Source organism: Dipodomys spectabilis, unplaced genomic scaffold (assembly GCF_019054845.1).
Source record: "Dipodomys spectabilis isolate Male_0828 unplaced genomic scaffold, ASM1905484v1 ptg000572l, whole genome shotgun sequence".
Classification (NCBI taxonomy): Eukaryota; Metazoa; Chordata; class Mammalia; order Rodentia; family Heteromyidae; genus Dipodomys; species Dipodomys spectabilis.
This window is the reverse complement of record NW_024871249.1, coordinates 488,947-504,523: the sequence shown is the minus strand read 5'-3', so window position 1 is coordinate 504,523 and position 15,577 is coordinate 488,947. Positions and strand designations below refer to the sequence as shown.

At 41.2% G+C, this 15,577-nt stretch overlaps 1 protein-coding gene across 1 annotated transcript in view; it reads right to left on the bottom strand.

Moving 5' to 3' along the window:
* The window catches only part of LOC122100232 (phosphatidylinositol 4-phosphate 3-kinase C2 domain-containing subunit gamma-like), a 99,361-nt gene that overhangs the window by 75,167 nt on the left and 8,617 nt on the right, over nt 1-15,577 (bottom strand). The window lies entirely within an intron of this gene.

The following is a 15,577-nucleotide window of genomic DNA, read 5'->3' as shown; positions in this document are numbered from 1 at the left end:
GCCAACGTGGTGCTGTGGCTCAAATGATTGAGTACAAACACTCAGAGACTGGACCCAGGCCTTGGGCTCGAGCCCTAGGCCTGGCACCCAAAATAAATAAAGTAAAAAGGGTTAAAGTGGGCATTTACAGGACCAAAGTCAGATAAACACATGGAATAGCTATTTTTCATAACCCTCAAATCTAATCTGAAGTGTGATTCAAAGCACGGCATAAGTTGAACCTATTCAGCGTGGCTTTGCAAGGGTCATGTTCGTTACCATGTTTATGGAAGGATTTCCAAGAATACCTCCTCCCAGGCACCAGCTACACTCCTTTCATTTCCCAGATGCCCTGGCCACTGCCATGTGCTGCAGCTACAGAGCTGTGCTAGACCAAGACTAAATCGACCCCAGGAACTGGGAAATGGCAGGCAAGAAGTCTTTTGCAGAACTCTCTGCCTGCAGGTGGCTAGCTCAGAATCTGAATTAGGAGCACTAGAGTCCAAAGCTACAGAGAGAGAGAGAGAGAGAGAGAGAGAGAGAGAGAAAGAGAAAGAGACAGATAGACAGACAGACAGACAGACAGACAGGCAGACAGACAGAGACAGAGAAAGGAGAGACAGAGACAGACAGAAGAGAGACAGAAACAGAGAGACAGAGACAGACAAAGACAGAGAGAGCCAGAGAAAGGGAAGAGAGACAGAGAGGAGAGAGACAGAGACAGAATGACAGAGAGGGACAGAGAGACAAAGAAGAGAAAGTGGAGAGCGACATGGTGAGTGCTAGAGAGAGACAGAGAGAGGAGAGAGACAGAGAGACAGAGACAGACAGAGAAAGGAGAGACAGAGAAACACACAGAGAGACAGAGACAGAGAGGCAGACAGACATAGAGAGACAGAGAAACAGTGAGGAGAGAGAGACAGAGAGTGGAGAGAGAGACACAGTAAGGGCTAGAGAGAGAGAGACAGAGACAGAGAGAGGAGAGACAGAGACAGAGACAGAGATGGAGAAAGGAGAGACAGAGAGACACACAGAGAGGCAGAGACAGAGAGAGAGACAGACACAGACAGAAAGAGAGACAGACAGAAACAGAGATAGGAGAGAGAGAGAGGAGAGAGAGACATGGTAAGGGCTAGAGAGACAGAGCGAGAGATAGAGAGAGGAGAGAGACAGAGACAGAGAGAGAGGAGAGCAAGTGACATGGTAAGGGCTATTTTCCATAAGAAGCAAAGGAATGCTGGCTGGGTAATAAAGTTGGACTCTGCTCTGTGCAGCCTTTTTTTTTCCTCTCTCTCTTATTAGCTAATGGCACAGAAAATTCTAGAAATGAGATAGTCTTGTTGTAAAGACGGACGGTAAGATTTCACGAGGTTGTAAGTACAGAGGAGTGAAACAGTGGTTTCCTTTGTGTCTGAGAGCAGTCACTCATTGCTTTACCACTGATTTAAGCCACTCAATTCCCTATCAATAGATGGGCGCATTTTCTGCCAGGAACCTTTGTATTTCTCTGTGGACTTCAGAGCAGCCTGTTGAGAGAAGAAGCTGACAGGTTCCATTTGTCAGTGCTGACTCCACTTCTCAGCTAGTGTTTGCCAAAGGGAGCTAACAGTGTGTAACAGTATTATACTGTCCTATAATACAGATTATAGAATGGATATATTAATAATATTATTCAAATATTAATTATTAAAATATAGGTATTTAAAATAAGACCATGGTTATTTAAATATTGTTCAAAGTAATGCTTAAAATTAATATGTAACTACCATTAATTATGATTGCCAATTATATTTCTTATATATCATTTAACAAATAAATATATACTTAATTAAGATATAATTAATTAAAATGTATCAACAGATAATTAATTATACTCTAATTAATTTTATATTAAGCAAGATATAGTTAATATGTAATTGAGAAATACATAAAACATTCCTGTACAGTTAATGATGAATTATATTACATTAATTACATGCAATAAATTATTAGTTGTACAATTAATTAACACATTAAAGTAATTAATGGTATTTAACTATTTTAATGATTATTTAAATCTCCAAGTAATATTGAAATATCAAAAGTACTTTATAGTATTAGTCATTAATTAATAATGAAATATTTGGGATACTTTTTAATACTTGTGACCTTTCTATCTTAGAATTAAAATCTCTTAGATCTGTTACTACAACCGGCCGCTACATTGTACCATACATATTCTTTCCAATCAGACCGTGAATTATGCATCCTGTGTTGTGAAATCTTGTAATGGGAGACAGACTGTGACCACGAATGATACACTGAACCATCTGATGATTTTGAATCAGTCCTTCAATCAAACACTGATAAGCATGACTATGAATGCTAATTAAATAAGGACAAATCAAATGTATCCTGATAAGCAATTACTGGATGCAATTTATTTTTTTTTGGGTCCCATCATGGGGCCTGAACTCTGGGCCTGGGCACTGTCCCTGAGCTCTTCAGCTCAAGGCTAGCACCCTACCTCTTGAGCCATAACGTCACTTCCGGCTTTTTTCTTTTTGCTTATGTGGTGCTGAGGAATCAAACCCAGGGCCTCAGGCATGCAAGGCAAGCGCTCTACCACTGAGCCACTTTCCCAGCCCCTGGATGCAATTGTTTAATGCTTGATAGACAAATTATTTTTATTCTTGTACAATGTTAGGTTGAAAGAACGTGTTATAAATGATAACCTTCCCTTCCCTCCCTCCCTCCCTCCCTTCCTTCCTTTTTCCTTCCTTCCTTCCTTCCTTTGTTCTTTCCTTCCTTCTATCCATCCCTCCTCTCTTCCCTTCTTCCCTTTCTCCTTCCCTCTTTCCTTTCTTCCCCCTGCCTTACCGTCCTTCCTTTTTCCTTCCTCCTTTCCTTCCTTTTCTCCCTCCCTCCCTTCTCTCCTCCCTTCGTCTTCCTTCTCTTGCAACTTCCCCCTCCCACCTTTCCCCCTTCCTTCTCTCCTTCCTTCTCTTCCTCCCTTCCCCCTTTCTTTCCTTCCTGTCTCTCTCCTTTAGCCCCTCCCTCTCTCTCTCCTTCCTTCCCTTCTTTTCTTCCTTCCTTCCTTTCCTTTCCTTTCCTTTTCCTTCCTTCCTTCCCTCCTTCCTTCCTTCCTCCTTCCTTGCTTCCTTCCTTCCTTCCTTCCTTCTTTCCTTCCTTCCTTCTTTCCTTCCTTCCTTCCTTCCTCCCTTACTTTGAAAAAGCTCATTTTGAGAAGAATGCAATGCTGGTGCCCTGTTTTACTTGATGCGAGTATTAGAGCACAAATGATATTTGCTGTGGGTTTTTAGGCAACTCCGCTTTCTGTATTGTCACCAGACCAATTAAATCAGGAAAATGCAACGTCTGAGCCAGAAATTTAGCTCTCAAAGAAACGAAGGTGATTTGGATTTTAAACCAGGGGTTTCCCTGCAAACACGGAGGTAGACCTGACATTTTCAAATGTTTCTTCTTCCAGACTCAAAAGGAAAAAATAATAATAAATTACACAGTTATCTCATTCAGCTTTCCTGCGAGAACTGTGCCAGCCTCCAGAGTAATGCCTGCTTTTGGGGTTCCCCTTCAAAAAGAGTCCCTCCTGAACTAAGACAGTAGAGATCATGCTGGCAGAAAGCCCTGAGCAAGAAAGGCTGCTGACTCCATTCCACTAGGGTTTCCTCTAATTTCGGCTACAATGTGCATGTAGGACGATTCTGGGGAGAAAGTGAATTACTGCAGAGAAGAAAAGCTCTCTCTGGTGCTTTGAAAGTGCTCCATGGATCTCTTAGGGGCCTGGTTCGTGTTTCTTATTCCTGACTAGACAAGATTTTGCAGAACACACAGGAAGCTAAGATCGGAATTGTATTTCTTCAGCTGTTTCCAAGACAGGAGGACAGGAGGATGAGTTCTTTTGCTCGCTTACATTGGATTTCCCGCTGGGGTCGGTGTTGGAACCACAGAACCAGGGATTATCCACCATCAAAGAGACTTTGTGGAGGGATCTGAAGAAGGAGTATGGGATGGGCAGACAAGCATGCAGGACAGCACAGGCTTAGAGAGGGTAGCACAAGGTTAGCATAGAGAGAAGAGATGAGGACAGATATAAGGCACAAGCCAAGGAGTCTTGGGTGTAGGAAGGTGCAGTTCCTTCAGCCTGCTATAACAAGACAACACCAACAGGTTTGTGTATACCCATTATCTTTTATACGCCAGGTGCCTGTGGCACATGCCTCTAATCCTAGCTAGTCAGGATCTGAGATCTGAGGATAAAAGTTCAAAGCCAGTCTGGCCAAGAAAGCCTATAAGACTCTTAGCTCCAATTTACCATTGAAAAGCCGGAAGTAGAACTGTGGCTCAATTGGTAGAGCACCAGCCTTGACCACCAAAGCTCATGGACAGCTCCCATGGCCTGAGTTCAAGTCCTAGGACTGGCATAGATAAAAACCAATCAGCCAACCAGACAAAAAAAACAAAAAACAAAAAACAAGAAAGACTCCATCATTTCCACAGGGTCCTGAAAAGCAAGAAGGCCAAAGACAAGGTGTTACCAGGCTTCCTCATGTCCTTCCTGCCTCCTCTTCCAACCACCTTGATGCCTTGGCTTTCTCAGCATGAAGGCCTGGTCCCTCCTCACACGTGTGCGTGTGTTTGTGTGTGTATGTGTGTGTGTGAGGCCTGTGGTTTTGAAGTCAGGGCCTGGACGCTGTCCCTGAGCTCTTTTGTGCAAGGCTGGCACTCTACCACTTGAACCACAGCTCTAGTGGTTTTCTAGTGGGTCATTGAAGATAAGAGTCTCACGCACTTTCTTGCCCAGGGGCTGGTTTTGAACCGTGATCCTCAGATCTCAGTCTCCTGAATAGCTGCATATGTTACTTATTTCAGGCTTTGCATTAGTTTCTTCCTCCCTTCTTTCCTCCCAGCTCTGGAAGGGTGTGTGACATTTCTTTAAATTTTGCTTGCTGATCTCTCTGTCCCTTGTTGGGAAAGTGTCTTTTACTTTTGTTGCTGACTTATGGAAGGGAGGGAGGTTCTGATTTCTACGCCATAGATAAGATTGGTAGAAAATTGCTAAGGAAAGCGAGTGTCATTTGTGGGACACTTAAAGCTGCACATGTCAGATGAACAAGAGATTAAGCAGCAGGTTGGAGGCCCTTTGCTACAAAATAAGTGTCATCACTAAAGCCACCAGCAAAACCATGTTCACTGCAGCATTGTTCACCATAGTGAAGATACGGAATCAGCTCAGACACCCTTCTGTGGATGAATGGCTCAAAAGAATGTGGTAAAAATATACAATGGATCTCTATGCTTCCATCAGAAAGAATGACAGTACCTCATTCATAAGGAAGTGGAAAGACTTGGAAAAAGTTATATTAAGTGCAATCAGCCGGACCCCAAGACACATAGGCTGCATGACTTCCCTCATTGGTAATAATTAGAGTATGTCTATAAATCTACAAATAAACCCAATGGGTGGTAAAGAGCAAATAATCACATTTGGATAGGATTAATTACAACACTCTAAGGATTCACACAGTGAGGAAAATGGAATATTCTTTGGAGACGATCACAACAGCTCAATAGTTATGTGCATATGATCCTATAAAAGGATGCTTACCGAAATGACTCCAGGGGATGGAAACAAGAGGGTTTTTTTTTTTTGTTTGTTTGTTTGTTTTTTACTCTACTGTTTGTCCTTCCTTCCTTCTTTCCTTCCTTCCTTTTCTTTCCTTTGGTTTGTTCCCTTTTGTCACTGTTTTTGAGTTCCATAACTTTCATCTGGTATGTGAGTTTATCTGATTTGGGGAAGGGAAGATGGGAAACAGTGGGACAAAGGGTAAACTAATCCAGCAGTGATGCTCACTAAATGTTATTTTGTAAATGAACTATAAAACTTGGGGTCGGGGGGAGGGGGGACATGGGCAGAAAGGAAAGACTGGGAGAGAATGAGGGATGGGGTGACACCGTTCAAAAAAATCATACTTATCTGACTTACATAAATGTAACCCCTCTGTACAGCACTTTCACAGTGAAATTTTAATTAAAAAACTAATAACAACAACAAAACCAAACAAGCATCGATCTTGGCTTAGAAGATTTTAAACCACAAATAACCGGCAACATTCCAAGCAGGCCCTGAATCAGAACACTAATTAAAACTTGCATTTTGAAAGCTAATTGTGCTGAGTTCACTCACACGGATCATCTCGATAGGAAATGACATTCTCTCTCTTTCTCTCTTAATTAAAAAGAATAAAAAAAAGCTGACAGGGGCTTGCGTTCTGTGGCTTTCAAATGCCTGTTCACAAGCAACATCTGTGGGGGAATTCCTGAGGGTACAGTTGATTAGCAATGCTAAGTTCCCCATGAGAAGAGTGTGTCATCCATCTGTGGATTCAACTTGCTTCTCCCTTGCTTCATCCCTCCCACCCAGCCCCAGGTCCAGTGTGTCAGTTATTAAAAACTCAGGTCAGGAAGTGTCTTTGTACCACCAAGGCCAAACCATTGTCACGGAAGAGCTTTTGCATACTGTGAGATTTCAAAGGTCTATGTAGGAAAGTTACTGTCACAAGAGCAGCATGGTATTCAAATACCAACAGACAGACCATCCCCCAAGGGGGTAGAAATAGTAAGCCTGGAGATTATGCTGAGCATATATTATATATATGAACATATGCATATATGCATACATATATACATAGACATAACATGTATGTACATATGCACACATGTATACATACATACATATACACAAATTCATATATACATATACTTACACATACATATACATACACACACAGATATTTATGGCACTTAATTTCCAACAGAAACTCTAAGAAAACTCCAGGTCTGGGGAGAAAAATGGCTTTCTGCGCAAATGATAGGTAAAAGAGTTGTGATCCCCACGTAAAAGATTGAACTTGAACATGGAGAGACCGAGGGAGAGGTGATATTGTCCAAAAAGAAATGCACTCTTTACCCAACTTGTAGAACTGTCACCGCTCTGCACACCACCTGTAGCACCATGATTTCATAAACAGAATGGAATGGGACCCCATCTCTGACCATGCAATGAAGCGAATGACCGAAAAATTAGGTTGGGTGCTGTGGCTCATTACTATCATCCCTGCTACTCAGGAGGCTGAGATTGGAGGATCACAGTTCAAAGCCAGTCCAGGCAAAACACTCTTTGAAACTCTTACGTTCAGTGAACCACCCGAAAACTGGAAATGGAGCTTTGGCACCAGCCTTGAGTGAAAGAGCTCAGGGACAGCAACACCCAGACCAGAGTTCAAACTCTGAGACCAACAATAAAATAATAAGGCAGCAGATGAGTAGTATCTATGTTCTGTTTAACATAAAAAAGAAAACAAAGACCTGGGAAATGATGTCCTCTGTCCCTCTTGGTCACAGACATGGCTGAAACCATCTATGTTCCCTATTTTTATTGTTTCTGAACAGATGTTATATTTAGGTTAAGAGTGCAAACGATGGGGTAGGTAAAGAGAAGAAAGATGAACTCTCCCTTCCTTTTTCCCTGTGCCCATTTTTTTCTTCCTGTGAAAAACTCTCTCTGCCAGGTTTCTTTTTGTCCTCTGAAAATTATTTTTCAAATATAATGTCACCAGGAAACAAAAATGAATATACTCAATAAATTGGTACAAGGAACATGTGAATAAAATTTTAAATGTGGTGAAAAAATATTTTTTTCACGTTGTGGCAACCATGGGACAATAAACACATACCTCTAACCTCGTACCACATGCATGATGCAACACTCTATCTTGGGGTAGTTTAATGTCCATAGCTAGACTGTGTTCCCAAAGAAATCACATTTATTTGCATGCATGTAGAAGACTTTCCATTCAAGTTTTTTATTTTGTACCATTACTTTGGCTTGAACTCGGGGCCTGGGCTCTGTCCCAAAGCTTCTCAATGTTGGTGCTTTACCACTTAAGCCACAGCACCACTTCCAGCTTTTTGATGATTCATTGGAGATCAGAGTATGACGGGCTTTCCTACCCAGGCTGGCTTGAACCCACCATCCTCCGATCTCAGCCTTCTGAGTAGCTGGGATGACAGGCGTGAGCACTATCACCCAGCCGTGTGTGTATTTGTAACCTGTCAATGCGAAACCACTGCCACATAAATCTAACTTGGCTAATTTATCTCCGGAAGGAAACCAGGATGGAATTTCAGTGATGTGCATTGAAGGTCTGATGCGTTCATAGCTTCATTTGAATAATAAACTGCATAGGCAACAGCCACCACTTATTGCTGTCCCTGAGCCTCTTTGTGCTCAAGGTTGGCGCTCTACAACTTGAGCCACAGCACCACTTCCAGCTTTTGGGTGATATATTGGAGATCAGAGTCTCACAGACTTTCCTGTCCCAGGCTAGCTTTGACCATCATCCTCAGATCTCAGCCTCCTGAGTAGTTGGGGTGACAGGCAGGAGCCACCAATGCCTGGCTTTATCTGATTTTAAGTTCCATGCTTAGCAGTGTAACACTAATCACACGAATTAGTGTAACACTAATCACACCCATAACAGGAGAACACCAATAAATCATTGGTGGTTCAATGGATGGTGAAATGCAGGCAAATCCCACGTGAGCGGCACTGATGGAATTTTCTTCCCCATCCGAGGAGCGTGGGATTCCAGCTGTGATTCCAGCCCAGGTCCGGGGGCCATCTTGGATGGAATGGTTTTCCTGCTGGGTGATGAGTTCTCTTGCCTTTCTACTTAATTCTCCCAGGTCTTGGCTCTTGGGGTCTCATCTTGATCACTGGGGGTTATTTTCCATTTGCAGTTCCCAGGCAGATGCCTTTCAAAGGAGCCAGAAACCAATGACCACTTCTGTTTGTGTTTGCTTCTGTCTTGGGGTGGGAGCGAGATGGTAGAGGTTTGGGGAACGTAGAAACACGTCTCGACCAGCCACCCGTGAATGAGGTGAGCTTAGTCCTTCTGATGAGTCTCTCACAGTTGCCCTCTTAATCTGAGGTTTGAGTGTAGCAAGACATTGTCTCCAAAGGTCACAAGAAAGGAGTCTGGAGCTTGTTGATCTGCTGATTTTATTTATTTTGTCATTTTTATTCTCACTGCAAATGTTTATGTTAGTTGCTGTTGTCGGCCATGGGACTTGAACTGAGGGCCTGGGCGCTGTCCTTGAGCGTTATTTTTTTTTCATTCAAGGCTAGCGCTCCACCACCTGAAGTACAAATCTGCTTCTTGTTTTAGGTGGTTATTATATTACACATATTATATGTGATCATAGATTATATATTTATTATGCATATTTTATATAATATGCATTATTTTATATATTCCAATGTTGTATAATATGTAATTTACATTATATGATGTTATATGTCATATAAATTATATGACAGTATATATATATACATTATATGTCATATATAATATAAATATATATGATGGAATGTAAATATATCTATACATAAAGATATAAGTACAAATATTTATATATTAGATATATATATCTATGTATTATATATGACATATGTCATGTATTGACAGCTATACCTATGTATCTATATCTATATATCCATACCTATATATCTAATATATGATATCTATCTAAAGATATCTTGATATAGCTATAAATATATATTATATATGACATATATGCATCATATATAATGTAACATATATATCATACACCTATATAATATAATGATATCTACCAATAGATATCTAGATGTAGCTATAAATATATATTATATATGACATATATGCACATATATAATGTAACATATGTATATAGCTATAAAACATATTGATATCTATCTATAGATATCTACAGCTATAAATATATGACATATACACATCATATATGTGACATATATCACATATATAATAGGACATGTATATTAAGTTATATGTATAAAGAAATGAATATATATATATATATAAATATCTATACCTCTATATGTATAGATCGCATATAAAGAGATATCTATATTATACCTTTCTTGTGTGATGGATCATTTACATAAAGGCTTGAAGAACAGATGGAGGAAATGATGGAAGAGTGGTGTACCACAGTGCCTTAGTATCTCCGGGTCACCGGCCAGACTGTCTTCACTGGGGTGTTCGTGGCTGGCTGGCCCACTGTACCTTGGCCTCCACTGTCTGGAGCTCTGGTTCATCTTCTGAGAGTCTGAATGTCTTCCGTTCACTCTGTCTCTGGTGTGCGCACAACCAGCAGCTTCTATAAGAGGGGTGGCAACTCTCACTGGCAAAGAAGCAGGCCCAGCTCTGCTAGCTCTGTAAATTCCCCACACTCCTGACATTTTTTGGACCTATGCACACAACGCCCCAGTGTACTCCGAAAAGCTGTGCCTGTGTCAGGATGATTTGCTCCACCTTTGCAGGTGACTGAGCTCAGAGAGGCGTAGCCCAGTTACTACACATTCTCTGAGAGAGGGTCAGGCGTCAGGCAGACTTATCAGCTCTGGAAGGGAGTTGCTACATCTGCTCATCGTGGCTGGTGGAGAAGGTGTCCTGTCTAACAAAGCAAGGACCCCGACTCTATTCATCACAAGCCACATCTGGCTGAAATCTCCACATCTGGGTTTCAGTGCCTGACAAATAATAATAACACTCAAGAAATTCTAGCAGTCAAAGAACAATCAAGAAGCTTTCTTTCTCTTGCCACTACATTCATCACACACACAGACTGAGCTAGAAAACCAAATGGCCAGGAAAGCAAGAAAAGTCACTGGTACTTTTCAGATAAGCCTGGTTTGATGAGCAGAGATAAAAGGGAAAATCAAGGGGTTTCCTGACTCACAGCACACAAAGAGCTCCAGATCCTCATAACTCAGAGGGAAGAAAAAGAAAGGGAAATGGAGGAGGGGAGGGGAAACACAATCAGGAGCTGTTCAATAATTTCCCAGCATTCCTAGGACATGTCAGCACAGAGTATTATATTTCCAAAGGGAACCAGTGAATCCGTTGCTGGCTGCCATCTTGGTCTGAAGTGCCTTTGGCTAAGTGGACCTTTGGTGTTCTACCGTGGTTTTATGGCATGCTGTCTTTAAGTCAGTTAAAAGCTCTCTGCCCTGCCCCCATCACTCAGGGTAACCTCGTGAGACGACTTGAGGAATGTGTTTCCCAGCATGCCACACTCAACCTCCTCCAACTCTAGAAAGCTAGTGAGTCTTACTTATTTATTTATCTATTTTTTGGCTAAAAGAAGAGTAAAATGGTGATTCCAGTACACAGGGGCAAGACCTTCAGGCCAATAGGTCTTGTGACAATGACTAGTTTTTATATTATTATTATTATTGCTGTTGTTGTTGTTATTTTGTCAGCCCTAAGACTTGCACTCACGACCTGAGCTCTTTTGCTCAAGGCTGGTGGTCTACCACTTTAAGCCACACCTCCACTTCCAGTTTTCTGATGGTTCATTGTAGATAAGAGACTCACAGACTTTCCTGCCCCAAGCCACAGCACCACTTCCATTGGCCTCAAACCATGATCCTCAGATCTCAGACTCCAGAGTAGCTGGGATAGCAGGCGTGTGCCACCCATATCCTGCCAGATTACTTCTTCCTATGCACTTCACAGCAGTACTAAAACTTAGGTGATACTGTGAACTTAATTTCCAAGTGACGTGGGTTTAGACCTCTGTTGAAAATGCATATTCTATTTATATTTACTAAAACAACCATGCTAATAAAATTGTTTTTTAACCAGTGGCTGTATAAAAGAGGGTATATCATTTTTCTTCACTTTTTGCAAATACATAGCAGTTTTTCTTTCAGATTTCTTTGTGTGTATCTGGGGTGGGGAGGGAGGAAGGAGAGAAAGTGAAGTGATATTGTTTCCACAAGTTGCTGTTTGCTGAGATGGTGTCCCGAAGACACTTTTGTGAAAAGCAACTTGATGGAAAGAGGAGGCCAGCGGATGGATGGGAAACACCATTGACACCCATCTTCCCTTCATGGAAAGAGGGAACTGATAATTTCTTAGTTATTATGCCAAGGTAAAACAGACAAACAAAAGGTGAATTCGTAGCGATATGATTCTGGAAAGGGAAGGATGGACGCTTTGTCTTTACTGCATGGTTGGAGCTCCATTAAGCATAGTTGTTTAGCCTGACATGAAAGTGAAGGGGGGAAGGGAAGTAAGGAAGAAGGGAGGGAGGGAGACAGAGAGAGCAATTACTCTCTCTGTGTATCCATTTGCATGTGTTTCTCATTATTTAAAGCTGACAGAATGACAGCACACAGTTTATTTATTTATTTATTTATTTGGTTGTGGAGCTTGAACTCAGGGCCTGGGCACTGTCTCTGAGATCTTTCACTCAAGCTTGGCACTCTACCACTTGAGCCACAGCTCCACTTCGAATTTTCTGGTGGTTCTTTGAATGCAAGAGTCTCATGGGCTTTCTTGTGCAGGCTGTCTTTGAACCGAGATCCTCAGATCTCAGCCTCCTAAATAGCTGGGTTGACAAGTATGAGACACCAGCACCCAGTAATCATTTTGTTTTTGGTTCCCAATCATTCAACACCTCAAACTTTTTGTCCCATGAATAAGTGGATTGTCGTGGACATTATGTTCTCAATGTATGTGTTCATATCAGCTAGAGAAAAACAGTTATTAGGAGCAATATATTTTATAGAAAAGGTAAAAAAAGAACAGCTGATTATTTCTCTGTATAAAAATTATTATTAAAGTGGTATACAGTTAAAAAAAAAGAAAATGTGTGAACACTTATAATTTCAAATTACTGGATGCAGAATTATTATTAATTATTATTATTATTATTGCTTCATTTCATATATTTCCCTCATTTGAGAAATGTTTCCTAAATTCTAGGTAAGAAAAAGCTCAGATAATACAGTCCTCACATTTCATGTTCACAGGTGAACACAGAGCCAGGTGGCTTGAGGGGAGGGCTGGGCAGGGGCGTGGGGGGAGGGAGAAAGGGGGAGATGGAGTGAAGGGACGATGTGGGTCAAGATGCATTGTCCTCATAATCTGATGTATTGAGTGGAAACCCCTTTGTAGACTACTTAAAGACTATTCATTTTTAAGCAGGACACTGGTGGCTCACACCTGTCATTCTGGCTACTCAGGAGGCCGAGAGCTGAGGCTCATGGTTCAAGGCCAGCCTGGGCAGGAAAGTCTGTGAGCCTCTCATCTTCAATGAACCACCAGAAAACCAGAAGTGGAGCTGTGGCTCAAGTGGTAGAGCATTAGCCTTGGGCTGAAGAGCTCAGGGAAAGTGCCTAGGCCTTAAGTGACCAAAAACAATAATAATTTTCATTTAAAAAGGAAAAGTTTATAGTATATATTGCAACATCTCCACATCAAAAAAAATAAAAAAAACCAACAAAAAACAACCCTATGTATCCTTAAACACCAAGTGCCTGTTTGAATGTGTCTGAGGGGCTTCAAACCCCCTTCTCTCTAGCTCTGCCCTTCTGTGGTAGATCCAGTGCCCAGTTCCCTGCTGGCCCAGGCTCCTGAAATCACCATGCGAATGATCTTCAGGGCTCTCTCCCACAACGTCTTGGCCCCAGCCTGCAGGTTCACAGTTAGGCCTGAGCGAGGTTGGCTCATTCCACTCAGGAGTCATGCATAGCACATCTGTAACCAAGCCCAGGCCTGGCCTAGATGCAGCCAAGATGCCAGTCAATAACACATTAAGGGGGTAAAAATATCCCTGCACACACACAGAGAGAATGGTTCCAATGGGAGCTTCCTCTCCGGTGGTTCCCACATTTGGGGATTTATTTTATTTAAGATTTTTCTTTTTCCCAGTGTAAACAATTTCCTAGCACATACACGTTGACACTAATACATACTTCCTTCACTAGGACTTAAAAATGGGAGTATATACTTAAATAATAGAAGCTGGCGGTGATGCTCATCAAACCATGACCTAGCCTGCGGCAGTTTGTAAAAGCAGGTGCATTGGGCACTCTGGAGCTGTGGGGGTTTTTACTGCAGCTTAAAAATATCTGCAAAAAGGACATAGCTAATAAATAGAAAGCCCATCGAAGGGAGTTTTTGTTTTTTTTTTTTTTTCCCAGCTGTGTATCAGAGAAGGACCTCATATCTAAAATATACTTAGAGTTCAAAACAATTAATGCCTCTCCACCCAAATAAACTCTTAAAGAATCAATAACCCTATTATTAAATCAGACAAGAACTTTATATCTAAAATATACTTAGAGTTCAAAATAATTAACACCTCCCCCCTCAAAGAATCAACAGTCCAATTAATAAATGGGCTAAAGAGTTAAAGAGGTTTTTCTCAGAGGAAGAAGTAAGTGTGGCCAAATAAGAAGAGATGTTCAATATTTCTGGCCATAAAAGAAATGCAAATCAAAACCACATTGAGATTCCACCTCAACCCTGTTAGAATGGCCATTATCAAGAAAACCAACAATAACAGATACTGGTGGGAAGGTGGCCAAAAGGGAACACTCCTACACTGTTGGTGGAAATGTAAACTTGTTCAACCTCTCTGGAAAGCAGTATGGAGATTCTTGGAAATAACTAAACATAGAGCGTCCCTATGCAATCCTACTCCTGGCATTTATTCAATTGACCACAAACCAGGCCACACTAAAGACACCAGCACAACCATGTTCATTGCAGCATTGTTTACCTTAGCCAAGATACGGAATCAGCCCAGATGCCTCTCAGTGGACAAATGAATCAAGAAAATATAGTGTAGACACACAATGGAATTCTATGCTTCCATAAAAAATATTATTATACCCTTTATTAGGAAATAGAAAGACTTGGAAAAAATTATATTAAGCAAAGTAAGCCAGACCCAAAGAAACCTAAGTTTCATGATTTCCCTCATTTGTGGTAAACACAAGTAAACACAAGTAAACTTACTGGATGGTTTTTAAAAAAAGGAACAACTGTGACATGATCAATATACAGGTCTCTAAACATTCACACAATGAGCCCAAAGGAGGATAATCTTAGGAGAGGATCACAAAGTGCAATAACAATGTGTATATTACCTTATAAAATAATATTTTATGAAATGAACTCCAATAAATTGAAACAAGATTTTGTGGTTCTTGTTTTTTCCTTTTGTATTATTTGTTCTTTCACCTATCTCTGGGAGGGTGAGAGGCGGCACAGAAATGGGGACCAGAGAGGGAACCAAGGCAGCCATGGTTCTCACTGGACACCATGTGGAGAATGAACTCATGGATGGGGATGGGAGGGAAAAACTGGGGGAGAGAGCAAGGGACATGGTCCAAAGAGAAATGTGCTCATGATCTGACAGATGTCACTGTCACCTCTCTGCATGTCACCGTTATCTTCACAATAAAATATATTAAAACAATGTATTGCTTCTGCTCACAGAAAGTGGTAAAAACTTATTACTCAAAACAACCACATGTTCACTTGCTTACAGAACGATTAAGGATCTAAAAAAAAAACAATCTGCAAAACACAAAGAGTCTATCCTGTTGAAGATCTCATTATTTCCTGAACCATGCAGTATAAGTATTTATGTAGCATGGACACCATATTAAGCCTTATTAGAGAATCCACAGTGGGTTAAATATTCAGGTCATCAGACACCATTTCACAGGAGG